Here is a 14,076-nt window from a genome sequence, read left to right as displayed (position 1 = left end):
GACCCTGGGTGCCCTCCCAGACTCAGGAGGCACCAGTCACCAACCTGGGGGAGCGCAGGGGGCCCCCCCGCGTGCTCTCTGGCAGACCCGGAAGCGGACTGGAAGTGCTTCTGGTCCACTTCCAGGTTTGCTGCCAAGCACTCTGGGGAGCCCCCTGCACTTCTGTGGGACACTCCATGCGCCCCAGCATCTCAGCATTCATGAGCCGCATGCTACCTAGGTATGTAGAAAAAACATTTAAAGCTGTGCCTATGTCCAAATTTCCGAATCTTTCCGAATCTCTCCAAATTGATTCAGAGGGTTCCAAATCAATTTGGAGAGATTAAAGGGTCGTCTGATTCAATTCAGATTTGGAGATTGGACCACTGAATCGGGCCAAATCTCTGCTGAATCTAATCAGGGACTGAAGCTTCGCAGAGCCCTACTATACATACCCTATGACTTCAACACGAAGTCCAAAAATCCATTTCTAAAGACAGGAAACTGTGAGAGCTGCCCAGACCTATGCTTTACAGAGACATACCCAGTCACCAGTAGTATAGAACAGCTCCACAAAAGAAACAGTGAGTAATTTATCTGGACCCTGAAAAAGAAAATGAGCATTCATATCTCTGGACATCCAAAACAGTTCTTTTTCACTAAACTGTTTTTATATTCGTTTGCTCACTCACAAGATGTACATTTCCACATCCTTACTTTTCTTTCAGGTTGTAGAGGAAAATGGAAATCCAATATATTGACACCTTGTGTGAAAAAGTGGGAAAGCATTCAACCTTTAAGAGGTTGAAACATGCAGCTCTGTTTTTTCTTGCAGTGTGGAAGGAAAATAAAATCATGGGTGCTTAATTTCAGTGAGTGAATCAGGAGTAACTTAATTTGTTTCCTGGATGGCCTAGGTTTAAGAATGTTTATTAACTGGATTCACTGTTTTTTAGAAAGGAACAGATGGAATCCCTGGAGAAACCCAATGCAAACAGAGCTATCAGAGAAAAAGCAAACAGAATGCTAAATAGCAGGAAACTTTCAGGGCTGTTGGCAACTCAAAAAATATGGGCCTATAACCTTCGCATTCAGTGTCCTCCCACTGACCACACTGGAATTACCTGCATGAACAAGGGTGTTCAGAAATGCTTGGGTTCATCATGGTATAAAAGTAGGGAAAGGGCAGAGGTTGCCATGGCCCCGATCCAGCAGTGGACTTAAACATGTCAGCTGGACTTTTGACTTTATAGTGCAATTCACATGCTTAATGTTAAGGACTTGCTAAAGTCTTTTTCTGGATCAGAGCCCAAGAATGCATAAGAACTAAACAATTTCCAAGGTCCTTGCTCCTGATGTTTTTAGGGCTAACTACACTGGCAAGTTAAGCCCATATTTTCCTCACAGACAGTATCAAGGCTGTTGCTGTTGTTTCAAGAAAAATGGTTATACCTCAGAAAATCTTTTACCTCAGCTGTTGTTGTAAAGCCATGAAGTAAGATTAATATAAATGTAATATAAAAGAGAAGCAAAGAAAAGGTTTGCTTCTAAATTTATAGTATAATTCAGTATCAATCAAAATGTGGTCAATGCCAACATGACAAGCACACCATCCCAGAAAATGCTTGAGCAAGCATTCAAGGAAGCCAAACTGAATGCTGAAACCTAAAGTGATTTAGCTTTGCACACAGATTTTAAAACTAATTACTCGGAGTTAAATGTTTAAAAAGTAGACAGCTAGTTGTGCAGATGCAAAACACACCAGTTGTGCATGTGTCTCCAAATGCACAGTTGCTGCAGGTGTAGGTACAAACCATGTAGCATAAAAATGGGCAACCAAGTGGTCACTTATAAATGTAAACACCCAATTTACACTGTCTTGGCAGTTATATATACAGCTGTAGATGGTTACAACATGCATTTTAATGAATGAACCTTTGGGCTTCCCTTAAATATTTAACAACGCAAGACTAGAAAGTTCTTTCACCCCAGTCCTCTGTTACCTCCGGCAGCTCTCTCATAACCCTTTCATAAACTGATTGAGTTCCCTCTTAAAAATAGTTAGGGTTTTTTGCCTATTGAAAGGCTGTTCCCAAACTTCAGTCCTCTGACTTGTTGGAAGCCTTCTTTAATTTCCAGCTATATTTATTCATGGCCAGTTTATATCCACATTGTCACTCAGATTAACTAACTTTTTTTCCTTCCACAGCGGTTATCTCCCTCATGTATTAGACATGTATAATCATGTACTATATCTCCTCACAACCCTTTGTTATAAGAAATTGGTAAATTTATGCATCACATTGACTTTCTAATACTACAGGCTAGAATAAATCTTCAGGGATAGCCGCAAGCAAGGGGCAGTGCACAGACTGCATCACTCAGAAATAATCCTAGATGAGTCAAAGACGTACCTTTGAGTCAAAATTCCACACTGCTTTCTCCATGCTCCAAGAATATAAGTCATCATCCCTTTCTTTACATTCCTTGTAGTAGTCATAGGCTTCTGACATTACAACAGGTCTGCTAGAGAGACAATTGCAGAAATCCTCCTCTTCATGGGAAGCCTCTTTATCCTCACTCACCACATGCTCTGATGCTTTTTTTAATTCCTGGGATAGCTGCAGCATTAAACATAAATGAGTGGCTTGTTCACTGACCGTAGGCTGAGCATTTTCTTTCTGTTCTTCTTGTTGCTTTCTACAATATTTAGATGATGTGCTCTTCAGATATGACCCAGAACCAAGGAGTCTGTCAGAGGTATGCTTTCATCACTGTCTCAGTTCTAACTAATCAACACTGCATAACAGAAATCTCTACCTAATGCAACAGTTGATTCCACTGCCTCATGCAAACGCCTCTTAAAAGTCTAGCTGCTGGACCATAATATCTAGATACTAGGCCCAGTCTGTCTGTCTCTCCTGCTTTGTGCGTTACCTTATCTGAAACAGTGGCCATTCTTGTCTGGATCTTTTTGCTGGACAGTTTTCCTGCCCTTGTTAAATGGAGGCATTTCTCTAGGAATGGAAGTATTAGATGCCCCATAAATTATATTGTCTTTAAATAGGTAATCTTTAATAATTCTGAAGTTCTAGGCTTGGTAGTATAAGTATCTGTTGTCTCTTATGCTTCCTAGTTTTGGGTAAAAACAGTATCTCTTTATACCTCAACAATGACCAACTGTGTTGCATGAATTGACTTGGTAACTGGAGCTATGGCTGCACATTACATTTACTATTAGCAGCACACTATGCTCCTGAGCCAAAAGCTGTGGATTTGCCTTTGCATGACACTTGGGAAGAGAACTAACTAGCTTTCCCCAAGTAACTAAGCCAGTTGGGCCACCCCAAACTAATTAGCTCACCCATTTGAATATGGTTACACTACTTGTAATGTAAGAGGCATTCTGTCTGTCTCAAGCAACACAGCATGCTTAGGGGTACGGCTACTGAGGATAGTAAATTTACAGTAGCAATATGTAGCCTGAGTCTGTTTACTGGTGGGCAATCTACAAGTTGGCCAGCTTGTTTCTGAAATCACTGAGAGCTTCACTTCTGTGAGTGAGGCATCATGTTTCACCTCTAGTGATAGTGAAACCATCATTAGACCCTGAATCTCCCGCTTGAGAAAATCTCCTACAAACTTCTCTCTTGCCAGTCCAAATACCTGTATGAGAAGAAAGGAAGGAGTTTGTGAAAAATAACCACCTCAGAATTTGGTCTTCTGACCTTCTCCAGTGTAAAATGTGGAAACTCAATCATATAAAAGCCTCATAAGGAAATAAGGCAAAAGTCTACAAAGAAGAAAGTAAACATATTATGAGTATCAGCTTAATTAATGATGCCAACAAAATGAGAATGATGTTTGGTTTGAGTACATTAAGTCAAATGTAGGGACTAAACTGCTTGGCAGTGTGCTTAGTAGTGGATGGAAATTAGTTTTTCTTATTACACAAGGCAACCCATGATTTTTTTGGTGCAAAGTTTGCCTTTTAAGATCAAAGCCTGATCAACAGCAACAACAGTACAAGAAGCCCTGTGGATCATTGCCAAATCAATGGGCCTTGCATCATGTGCACAATACAAAATATATGCACAAACCTGGCAGCTGTTAAACTCATTAGAATATAACCCCAGTCCCTAAACAGTGATATTTTGCTTTCTGAGTTTTATAAATCGTTAAAGAAATGAAATCTGCCTTTGGGAAATAATGTTTCTTTATGTATCGTCATATCCCATTCCCCTCCCCATTCCCAAGGATTAAAACAAATAGTGCTGAAGCTGTAAATCATACCCACTGGCTTTGAAAAGCCCTCAGAGATCTTCTTTTTATGCCCTTTCAGTAGACAGAAAGTCTAAAAATCAGTGAGGTTCAATCACACTTTTTTTCTAATACAGGGCCAAGAAAAGAACTTGTTCTAATATAGTAATCACTCTCATCAGCTCATTCCAGTTTGTATACATACTCTTCCAGTTGTTTTACAAAACCATTGCACATACTCTGATAGCAGTTGGAAGAAGTCATGCTGGGAGTTTATGTATTTCTGGGTATTACAGTCCCTCAATCACAATCTCAAAGACATCTTGAAACATGTTTTACACACAGCAGGGAAGTATGTAAGGAAACTAGAGGAATCTTTGCATCCTGAAATTTGTTGCTATTGGAAATTATTTACAGAAATTCAACTTCTCGTAATTAATTTTGATTTGACATGCAAGTCACATGACCTTTGAAATTCTTCAACTGAATATGTGGAACCCTGTGTATCAGGTTTGCATTTTGAAAAATCAAGTTTAAAGTTTTCATATTTACTCTCAAAAACTTCATTAATATTTATTTTAAATGATCTATTTCCACAAACATCCCTGGTAATGCAATCTTTTGCTAGAAAAGAATTTAGTGTTTGAGCAAATATTTGTGACTATTTTCTGAGGTATTCATTACGGCTGTACAAAGCTTCAGGTGTTCATTCAATTCAGAGGAGATTGGGCCCAGTTTGGCGTCTGAATCTCCAAATCCAAACTGAATTAGGAGAGCAATAAAAAGGTCCAAATTGATTTGAAGGTCTCTGAATCAACTCAGAAAAGATTCAGAGAGCTTCAGGGATTTGGGCAGTCCCCGCTCACTGCCTCAGGGAGCTGTACCCAGACTCCATGCTGATAAATATGGGGCAGGGGAGGGGGGGTTGGAGGAGGGACCCCCCCAGGCCCCATCTCCCTGAGCACCCCCAGCCCCTCCCCATGGCTGCCCTGCCCAGCTCCAGCTCCTGGCTCTTTAAAAAAAAGCTCCCACTTACCAGCTCCTGCCAGGTGGAGAGTGATCCCCACTCCCCCCTACTGCCCCATGCTGTGGGGGGGCTCTGCCATGAGCCCCCCAACCCCCGCCCACTCTCCCAGCCCCCTCCCATGGCTGCCCCACTGTCCCAAGCTCCTGGCTCTTAAAAAAAAAAAAGACCCCTCTCACTGGCTGCTGCAGTAGCCTCAGGGCTTCTGAGGACTTGTGGCAGAGCCCCACACACAGCACAGGGCAGTGAGGGGCTGCCGGGATCAGTCCCCCACCTGGGAGAGAGTTCAGGGCATTTTTTTTTTAAGAGTTGGAAGCTGAGACCAGGCGGGGCAGCCATGAGGGGCTGGGAGAGTGGGCAGGGGTTGGGGGGGGGTCGTGGCAAAGCCCCCAACACAGAGTGGGACAGCAGGGAGTAGCAGGGATCACCCCCCTCCAATCTAGCAGCATCCTGTGAGTGGGGGCTTTTTTTTTTGCTTTTTTTTTTAAAGAGACAAGAGGCTGGAGCCAGTCAGGGCAGGGGATGGGACCTGCTGGAACCAGGCTGGAGCCAGGCAGGGCAGCCATTGACAGGGCTGAAAGAGTGGGCAGGGAATGGGGCCTGTCAAATTCAGAGGTTCAGCCAATTCAGCAGCAGCCAAATCTCCGAATCAGATTTGGCCAAATTGATTTGGGACAGTGATTTGAATCACCAAATTGAATCACTGTCCCCCAGATTGGCCAAATCTGAATATGAAGCAAATACTAGCCACTTCACACAGGCCTAATATTCATTAGTTCTACTCCTCTTTAACAGTAAAACTCTCTTTTGTTTCTTTTTACATTATCTGATAGCATTTCTCCCCTTTCAATTTCCCACAAAGACGTAAGATTTTTAAAGAGTTGTTGAGGTTCGTCAAGGGTGTAATTTTACTATCATTTCCATTAGTTTCTGTACCTACTACCCAGGAGGTTGATGAAATGCAGTTCATTGGCTCATATATGAAAAGTGGTTTGTAAATTCAAACAAGAACTGAACCTCGCTAACCTCATCACCAAAAGACAACTTCCTACAGACCGAAATACACTGAATGGATCCAGACCATGCCATGACAAGACATGCAAAACCTGCCAATGATATCTCCAATATGGAGATATCTTTACAATACAATACATATATCCATGAGGGCACCAAGTGCCCTGGCAGAAAATATGTAGGAGACACTAAGCAACAACTGCGCACCAGAATGAGTGCACACCAAATCTATCAAAAACAAGAACAGAACACTACCTGTCTCCAGTCTCTTAGGCCTGATCCTCAAAGGGAATTTACAAACCACTTTTCACAGATGAGCCTATGAACTGCACTTCATCAACCTCCTGGATACAGAAACTCATGGACTCAATACAGACGTTGGAATTCTAACACACTACAACCTGCCAGACATCTTACTCCCCAGGTACCTCTCCACTTTTATCTGTGCTGCTACATCCCCCTTTCCCTCCCACTCCAGCCTGTCCATCACCCCTGATGCCTCCATTTCCATTTTCACTGACTGGCTTTCTTGCCTGCATTGCATACCAGCCTCTGGCTTCTTTGCTATTCCTTCTATCCAGGAACAGCACACACCAACTGCAGATGCTTCCTCAGCCTGACAAAGGGTTTTTCAACCTGAAAGCTGGCATCCCAGGAAGCTAAGCTGAGCTCACCTACAGCCTCACAACTCCACTGCAACCAGCAAGCCCCAGACCTGTCAAAGACATGACAGGTCTGGGCTTTCCCCAGCCAGGACTGTGTGCATGCATGTGGTGGCTGGAGATTATGGTGCCTCCTGACTGCCTTTCACCAGGGGGGTCCTCGGTCCTGGCATTTCCTGGGGCTGCCATGTGAACAGCAGTCCCCCCAGGCCTCCCAACCTTGGCAGAGTTCAGTTTTAGTGGTCATGCCCAGGACCTGGGGCTGCCTCCTTCTCCACAGCCCCAGCGCATACATCCAAGTTCATCCTGGCAGGAAAGCAAGCTCAGTAGGGATGTGTTCTTCCTCTGCTGGTTAGTGAGTGCCCCCTCCAGCTGAGAGTGGAGCAGTAACTGGTTTTTAAAAATTAAAAAAGGAAATAGGTGAAGACAGAGTGAGGAAGGTGGCATTCAGTCCATCTGCACCTGGAGCTTAGGGGCAGTTGGAGGTTTACCTTCAGGAACACCAGCTGCTCCACCACATCAGGATCCGAGCAGGTGCGTCACTACATCCCCAGCAATGCTGAACACCCTCTCACTCAGAACACTGGTTGGTGGACAAGACAGGTGCTCATGGGCACTGTGGCCAGATCCAGCCATATCTTGCTGTGGCTTGCCCAGTAGGCCAAGGGGTTGCACAGCAGCAGCTCCATATCCTCAGTGATATAGGCAGCCACCAAGGCCTGAGTGCTGCCTGCCTGATGGTGGGATATGGTGCCTCTGGACCCCACCATGGAAGCCATGCCCTTGGCCCACATTGGCAACACCTGTGGTGGAGGAGGAGACTGGCTGGTGGATGGCATGCTGGCATGGGACAGTGGATCCCCCTCTTCCATGTCCCCCTGCCTCTGCCACTCTGCCTCCCTGAATCTCTTCACCAGCACCTCCATCCACTGATTCAGTGTTTGGCTGCTGCATATGCTCCCCTTCACACTTGGGTCATACATGGCGGCCAGCATGTGGACCATACTGGACCTCAAGAGATGAAGCCATTTCCTGATGTCTTCCTTCAGCTGCCTCACCAGTGCCTGCATGTCTGGTGACAATGATATGCCTCAGCCAGGAACACTGTTCCCTTGGAACTTCTCCATTTTGCTCTGAAGTTCCCTCACTACAGGGGTCACCTGGCTAAGGAGGGCATCACCAGTGCTGAAGGTCTCAGTGGTCTTGAGTACCACAAGATCTGGGAGATGGTATCCCATGCAGCTCTGTTAAGGGGGTTGCTGATCCCAATCTCCCCGAACAAGGCCATCTCATGGATGGCCTTCTGTTGCTCCACCAGCCTCTCGAGCATCAGGTATGTGAAGTTCCACCGAGTCTCCACATCCTGCATGATTTTGTGCTGTGGGATGTTCAGCAGTGCTTGTTTGTCCTGCAGCCCCTTGCCCCACTTGATGCTCTAGTGGAAGTAGCCTGCCACCTTCCTGCATTTGGAAATGAGCTTGCTGGTGGTGCTGGCACCATCACAGGCAGCTCTGTCCCCCTCCAAGGCATCCCTGACAATGAGGTGGTACTTATGAGCCACACAGCAGATGCCAACAAAGTTTGCATCACAGACCACCTTGACTATATTGGCCTTATTGTCAGTGACCATGAACCCATGGGTGAGCTCACTCTACCTAACGAGCCACCCCTGCACCAAGTGGTTCATGGCACCCAAGATCTTTGTTGCCATGTGGGACTCATCCATCACCTTGGCTTAAAGTAGAGTGGGGGATTTGGAGCGAGAGGGGGGTCTTCTCTTTGGGCATGCTTCCACTGGTGCCAGGATGAAGAGGAGAAAGGGCAGGGGGTAGTGCCTGCAGAGATGCATCAGCATCCCTGTGGTGCTCATGTGTTTTGTTCCCTTGCCCCAGCTGGTTTTGGTGCAGCAGTTCAGGCATATAGCATGTGTGGGAATATTTGCCAGCTCAGCATGATCCCAGACCACACTACCCACACACTTCTGGGGTGCAGGTGCATGTGTGGATGCTGCAATTTCCCCCTCCCCAGCAGGCACAGCAACAGGAGTAGCAGACTCAGCTGAGCTGCTTGCCTCCATACCCTCTACCTCAGGCTCCTTTGAAGTGCCTTCTGGGAAGGAGACCTGGCTCTAGGGGAAACTTGAGGGGTATGAAGCACAAACTCAGATGATTCCCCCTCCTTCCCAGAATTTCCCTTGCTATGGCACTCAGATCTAGGTCCAGCTCTTCCTCTGGCACTGGAAGGCTCAGCATGGAAAATGAAATGGAGGTGGAGGAGACTGTTGTGCTGGTGCTGCTGCTTGTTGTCATGGTGGTTGTATGGGGGAGGTTATGGCTGGTGCTCTTGGAGGGGATGCAGACTCAGGCACAGGCAGTGTCACTGACACTGCTCCCCTCTCCTTGCTGCCTGCAAAACTAGTGGAAGCCTCTTGCCTGCTTGTTGTAGCAAAGAAGCTGTGTCTCTGTTGAGGTGGGGCAGGAACTTACAGCTCTCCCTCTATCCACTCTTCTGCCTCTGCCAGCTGCCTTTCCAGAATGTTTCATGGTGTGTTTCATAGTGTCTTCTCTTTGCCTTGGTGTGCTAGTAAACCTCTCTCTTCTTCTGTAATGTTATCTATCTGATTTATGTAATATACAGCAAAAGTTCTGTTATCCAGCACCAACGGGGAGTGTCAGGTAACCAAATATGCTGGTTACCCGAGCGGCGTCTTTGCCTGTTCAGGTGGCCACCTTCCTGCTGCGTCTGGAGTGCCAGGATTTCACTCCCTGGCATCGGTGTGGTGGCAGATAGGGAGGGGAACCCCATGCAGGTGTCAGTTTGCCAGGGGACAGGGAAGGGGGCTCCCACATAGGCTGCTTTGCCCTGGGCCATGGCCCAAAGTCGGTGAAGTGGGACTCAGCAAAACCAGAAGTGGGACTTCAGGTTTCACTTTTTGCCATGTTTTGGCATGCCAGTTAATAAAGTGACAGATAACATGGCTTTTATTGTATGTAGATAAGAAAATAGTATGTGTGGGTATTTATGTAATGTATTTGTATATGTATTTATGTAATAAATACAATAAATATACATAAATGTATGTATGTATGTGTTTTCCTATATAAATTCTATATTATAATATGCAATGTAATTATGCTGTACTTTTCTCCATAGTGAATGGAATGCACACTGTAAGAGAAAGTACAGATTTGAAAAGAATCAAAACAGACTAAACAAAAAGAGGATTTTAGGGGAGGAATAAATTGAAGGAAATCAAATGAATATAATAATAAAATAAAAGGGTACAGAAACTAAAGCAAAAGTTATTACTGAATCCTACTTGCTAGGCTAGCAAGTAGGAAACGAATGGTAGCCTTTGTTGTCTAACACTGCTGAGCTTCTGGAAAGCAGCTCAGTTCAAACAATGCTACTTTTTATGCTGTTTTTCCATCCCTCCCCCAGAGCACTGGGATTCGAAGGGACCTCAGGGAAGGATCATAGTCCAGCTACACAGTCAATATCAGAGCAGTCCTTGCCCCCTCTTCCACCTCCCTCTCCTTACTTCCTGTTTCCCTGCAAGCAAGCCCAGCTTCAGCTTCGAAACTTGAAATGTTTCAAAACTTCAAAATGTTTCAACTGCCTTAATTTCATTTCTATTTCACTGTTTCAAGCTCAAAACAAGTTGAAGCAGCGTCAAAATGAAAAAAACAGCAAAATTTCACACAGCCCTACTTTCCTCCATTGGGTCAATTTTCTCTTGATACAATGTTTGTAATTTATATCTTCACACAATCATTTCAGGTACCTAAGTGTATAAGCTGCACCATATGAAAGGCCTGCAGACTGCTTTGACATAAGCTTGTACAAGTCTCAGCCCTACAAGCACTTAACTGCTCGTGTTTAACTATGTAGTTGAGCAAGTCCTACCAATATCAGCGGTAATACTCAAAAGTTTGAAGTGAAGCATGTGCATACATTTTTGCAGGGTTAGGCCTAAGTGAATAAAAGGAGATACAGGTTAATATCTAAATGAAATGGGTCCAAACTGTATAACCTCATTCATCACTTACATATTTATGATCCTTTAAAAATTCCAGCATAAACTGGCATGTCATCTGAATTGCTTTTCCAGCCCTGGATCTGGCCCCCTCAGGTCAGAAAAGGTATGTTTTCAGGGGGGCACACATGTGAAACCTGGCTGCCCAGGCTGCATACATTTTGTCCAGAAACAGAGAACTTCACTAGCACATTTTTTGAAAGTATACCAAAATGAACCAAATAAGTTATGTTGAACAAATATGTGGTGCAATGATTAGAAACTGGAGCATCCTTCCTGATGCTGCATGCATATAACTCTAAGTCTTTCTGCTGAGATGCACGGGCTCCAGTTTACCCAGCACCTGCGTCCATATTGAATCAGCATCTGCTGCCATTATCTAATACAGGTATAAACCTCATCCAAATAAGGCTGATCATATCACATCATCTGGCCTGGCATTTGTCTGTCATGCTGTGGCAGGGAATGTGATACCAAGCTGACAAAAAGCAGCACACAGCAGGGCCTGGAGAGACCCTTTGTTCTTCAAGGGCTCCCCTGCTGCTCTTGTAACTCCAAATGGATTACTGATTCTCTATCTCTTCAGTCCTTTCAAGCCAAATGGCCTGGTCAGATCACAAACCAGCAGGTGCTGGCTCAGCATAGAATTTGCACCTTCTAATCCAAACACACCTCTCTTTACCAGCCCTTGAAATCAATCAAGGAGACTTATCAGTTTGTTTTGAGCTTTGATATTTGTTTATTTGTGCATCCATTCCTAAGAGTATGTTCTTGACATCTTGGAGTAGGTGGCAATTAGCAGCATGGAGGAATGGTTCAAGATAAGGAAATAGAGGAATGGTAGCTGCACCATATCCAATTTCTTTCTTAGTTTTTAAGATGCATTATGGATTGAAAAGAGAGTATCACAGAGGAGTAAAAGCAGCCATTGTTCTGAGAGCCTATTACTACAGGCTTGCATTTAGTGCTGCTCTCTAAGTAGTTTTCTACAACAGTTCAGAAATGTGTACCCCCTGGGAGCCCAGTCCTTCAAGTCTGCACACCGCCTGAGAAATCATAGATGTCTCCAACTTCAGTAGCAGATAGCACAATTAGAATTGGAAAATCAAAAGGCCTTATCCAACAGGAAAGATTTCCCATGTATTGACTTCACTAGAAGAGAGATTTGCCTACATGATCACATCTGAAGGGTGTAATGTCAAAATCTTGGGCTAACCTCTCTCCCACTCTCTCTGTGCTCATCTATCATAAGCACTTTAGGAAAAACATCAATTCTTACTATAAAGGAAATAATGCAAAGAGGATGTAATTTTCTTCATAATGCAAAAAAATAGTTAATACTTATACATTTGTAGGTATTACATGTATACTGTATGTCCATCGATCTGAATATTTATATTACTGCATTATCTGCATATTTTTCTATATCACATGTATTAGAATAGGGATAAGCCAAAATCTTGGCCCCAAACAACCCTGAAACTAATCTGGTTGGAATAAGAAGTCTGATGTGAACCTTAATTTTTAAGTGAACTCTTAATTGACTCTGCAAAGTTTAACATAATGATATAAGCCCTACTTAAGTCTCTGGATGCACAGCCTGGATGAAGAGCACACAAAGCTATGCCTCACATTACACAGCCTAATAGAGGAGCAGAAACAATTTTAGTCCACATGGTCAGTGGGCACATCTACAAGTACAATTATTGCTGTTTGGCTTTACATATGAAGATAGTAAATTTACTGCGTAGTAGACTAATTTGCTGCACAGTAAGTACCTGCACATGTAGACAGTGATGCTTTACTGTACAGAGGATAAACCTAGTGGGCAGTAAAACATCTCGTGTAGATACAGCCAGTGAGTACTAAAATTGCTTCCTCCATGAACCTTTAAGAGGAAGGAAAATATTTCCTGGTTAAAACTGTACAATAAACTGATTTCTCAGTCCAATCACAAAACCAAAATGTTGATGGTATAAGCTTATACTCAGTAAGGGGCCCTCTGCTTTTATTATGAATTACTTCACTTGTCTTGCATCATAATCTTCTTTCCCTACATCAAACCGTATACTGCATGTGTTAGGGTGAAGTTACATGTTACACTTAAACTATATTAAGGGCACATAAAACACAAGCATCCACATATTAAATAAAGCTTGTTAACTTGTGCTAAGTGTCCTCCGAGCATCTCAAAGTTAGGCCACTTCAGAAGAGGGTTAGCCTGGGCCGTACTACCTAGCTAATATTAGGGCAACTTCAGTCTGCTCCACAGAACTAAAACAAGCAATTTACAGTTCTCCAGCATCCCAGGATGCACTGGTCCCTGTCCCTCCCTCTGCCCACCCAGGACAGAGATTAGAGCCTGGGTATCCTGGCTACTAGCCACACCCCTGCTTGCCAGCCCTCTAATAGTAAATCAGAGATGGGCAAGCAGGAAATAGTATTAACCCTTAACATGTGACTGCTCACACACATTCTAACTTTAACATCACTTAACATGCCACAGATTTAACATGGTCTAAGTGTAACATGTAACTTTACTCTTAAGCTTCTAAGTGTACTATTGTATAATGATCAAAGGATGCACCTATGCAAGACACTGGGCATTAGCATGGTGGGAAAAACACGTGCTAATGCACGGATGTTCATTAACATCACGAAAAAAGCATACATCTGCACTAATGCACAGTAGCTCCAAATACAGCCCATTTAGTTAGTACCTGTCATAGGTACTAAACTTTATGTGCTGTAATTACAACATAACAATTGAACTACGTTTTGAGACATTTCCCGTATTGGGCCAGGTGTGGCTCATTGGAGAAGTAGCACATTGCTGCTATTTTGTTTGTGGGTATGCTGTAGAGAAGCCTTCAAACATTAGGGCTGTCAAGTATGTTATATATACTACAAATTCTCAGAAATCTGAAAAAAGTATAAATCTGCAAAGTCAAAATTTTGCAAGGTGCCTGAAGGTTCATTCAGGAATAAAAATTGTTGGAAATCCTAAACCAATCATTATTCTTCTGACATTTGGGTGGCATGACTCTATAGGATATGATACTTCTGGACAAAGAATGATGATACATAACTGACTCAACTCT

At 43.8% G+C, this 14,076-nt stretch overlaps 1 long non-coding RNA gene across 2 annotated transcripts in view; it reads right to left on the bottom strand.

Annotated features, from left to right (window-relative positions):
- The window catches only part of LOC149869217 (uncharacterized), a 212,095-nt gene that overhangs the window by 2,958 nt on the left and 195,061 nt on the right, over positions 1-14,076 (bottom strand). For both annotated transcript variants that reach the window (XR_016441426.1, XR_016441427.1), the window contains exon 4: positions 2,394-2,600. This is a non-coding gene — a long non-coding RNA (uncharacterized LOC149869217). The remainder of the gene's footprint in view (positions 1-2,393; positions 2,601-14,076) is intronic.

The sequence above is a fragment of the Crocodylus siamensis genome, chromosome 3, assembly GCF_052110815.1.
Source record: "Crocodylus siamensis isolate JL-2025a chromosome 3, ASM5211081v1, whole genome shotgun sequence".
In the NCBI taxonomy this organism is placed as follows: Eukaryota; Metazoa; Chordata; order Crocodylia; family Crocodylidae; genus Crocodylus; species Crocodylus siamensis.
The sequence above is the reverse complement of the archived record's forward strand: the minus strand, read 5'-3'. Positions and strand labels throughout refer to the sequence as shown.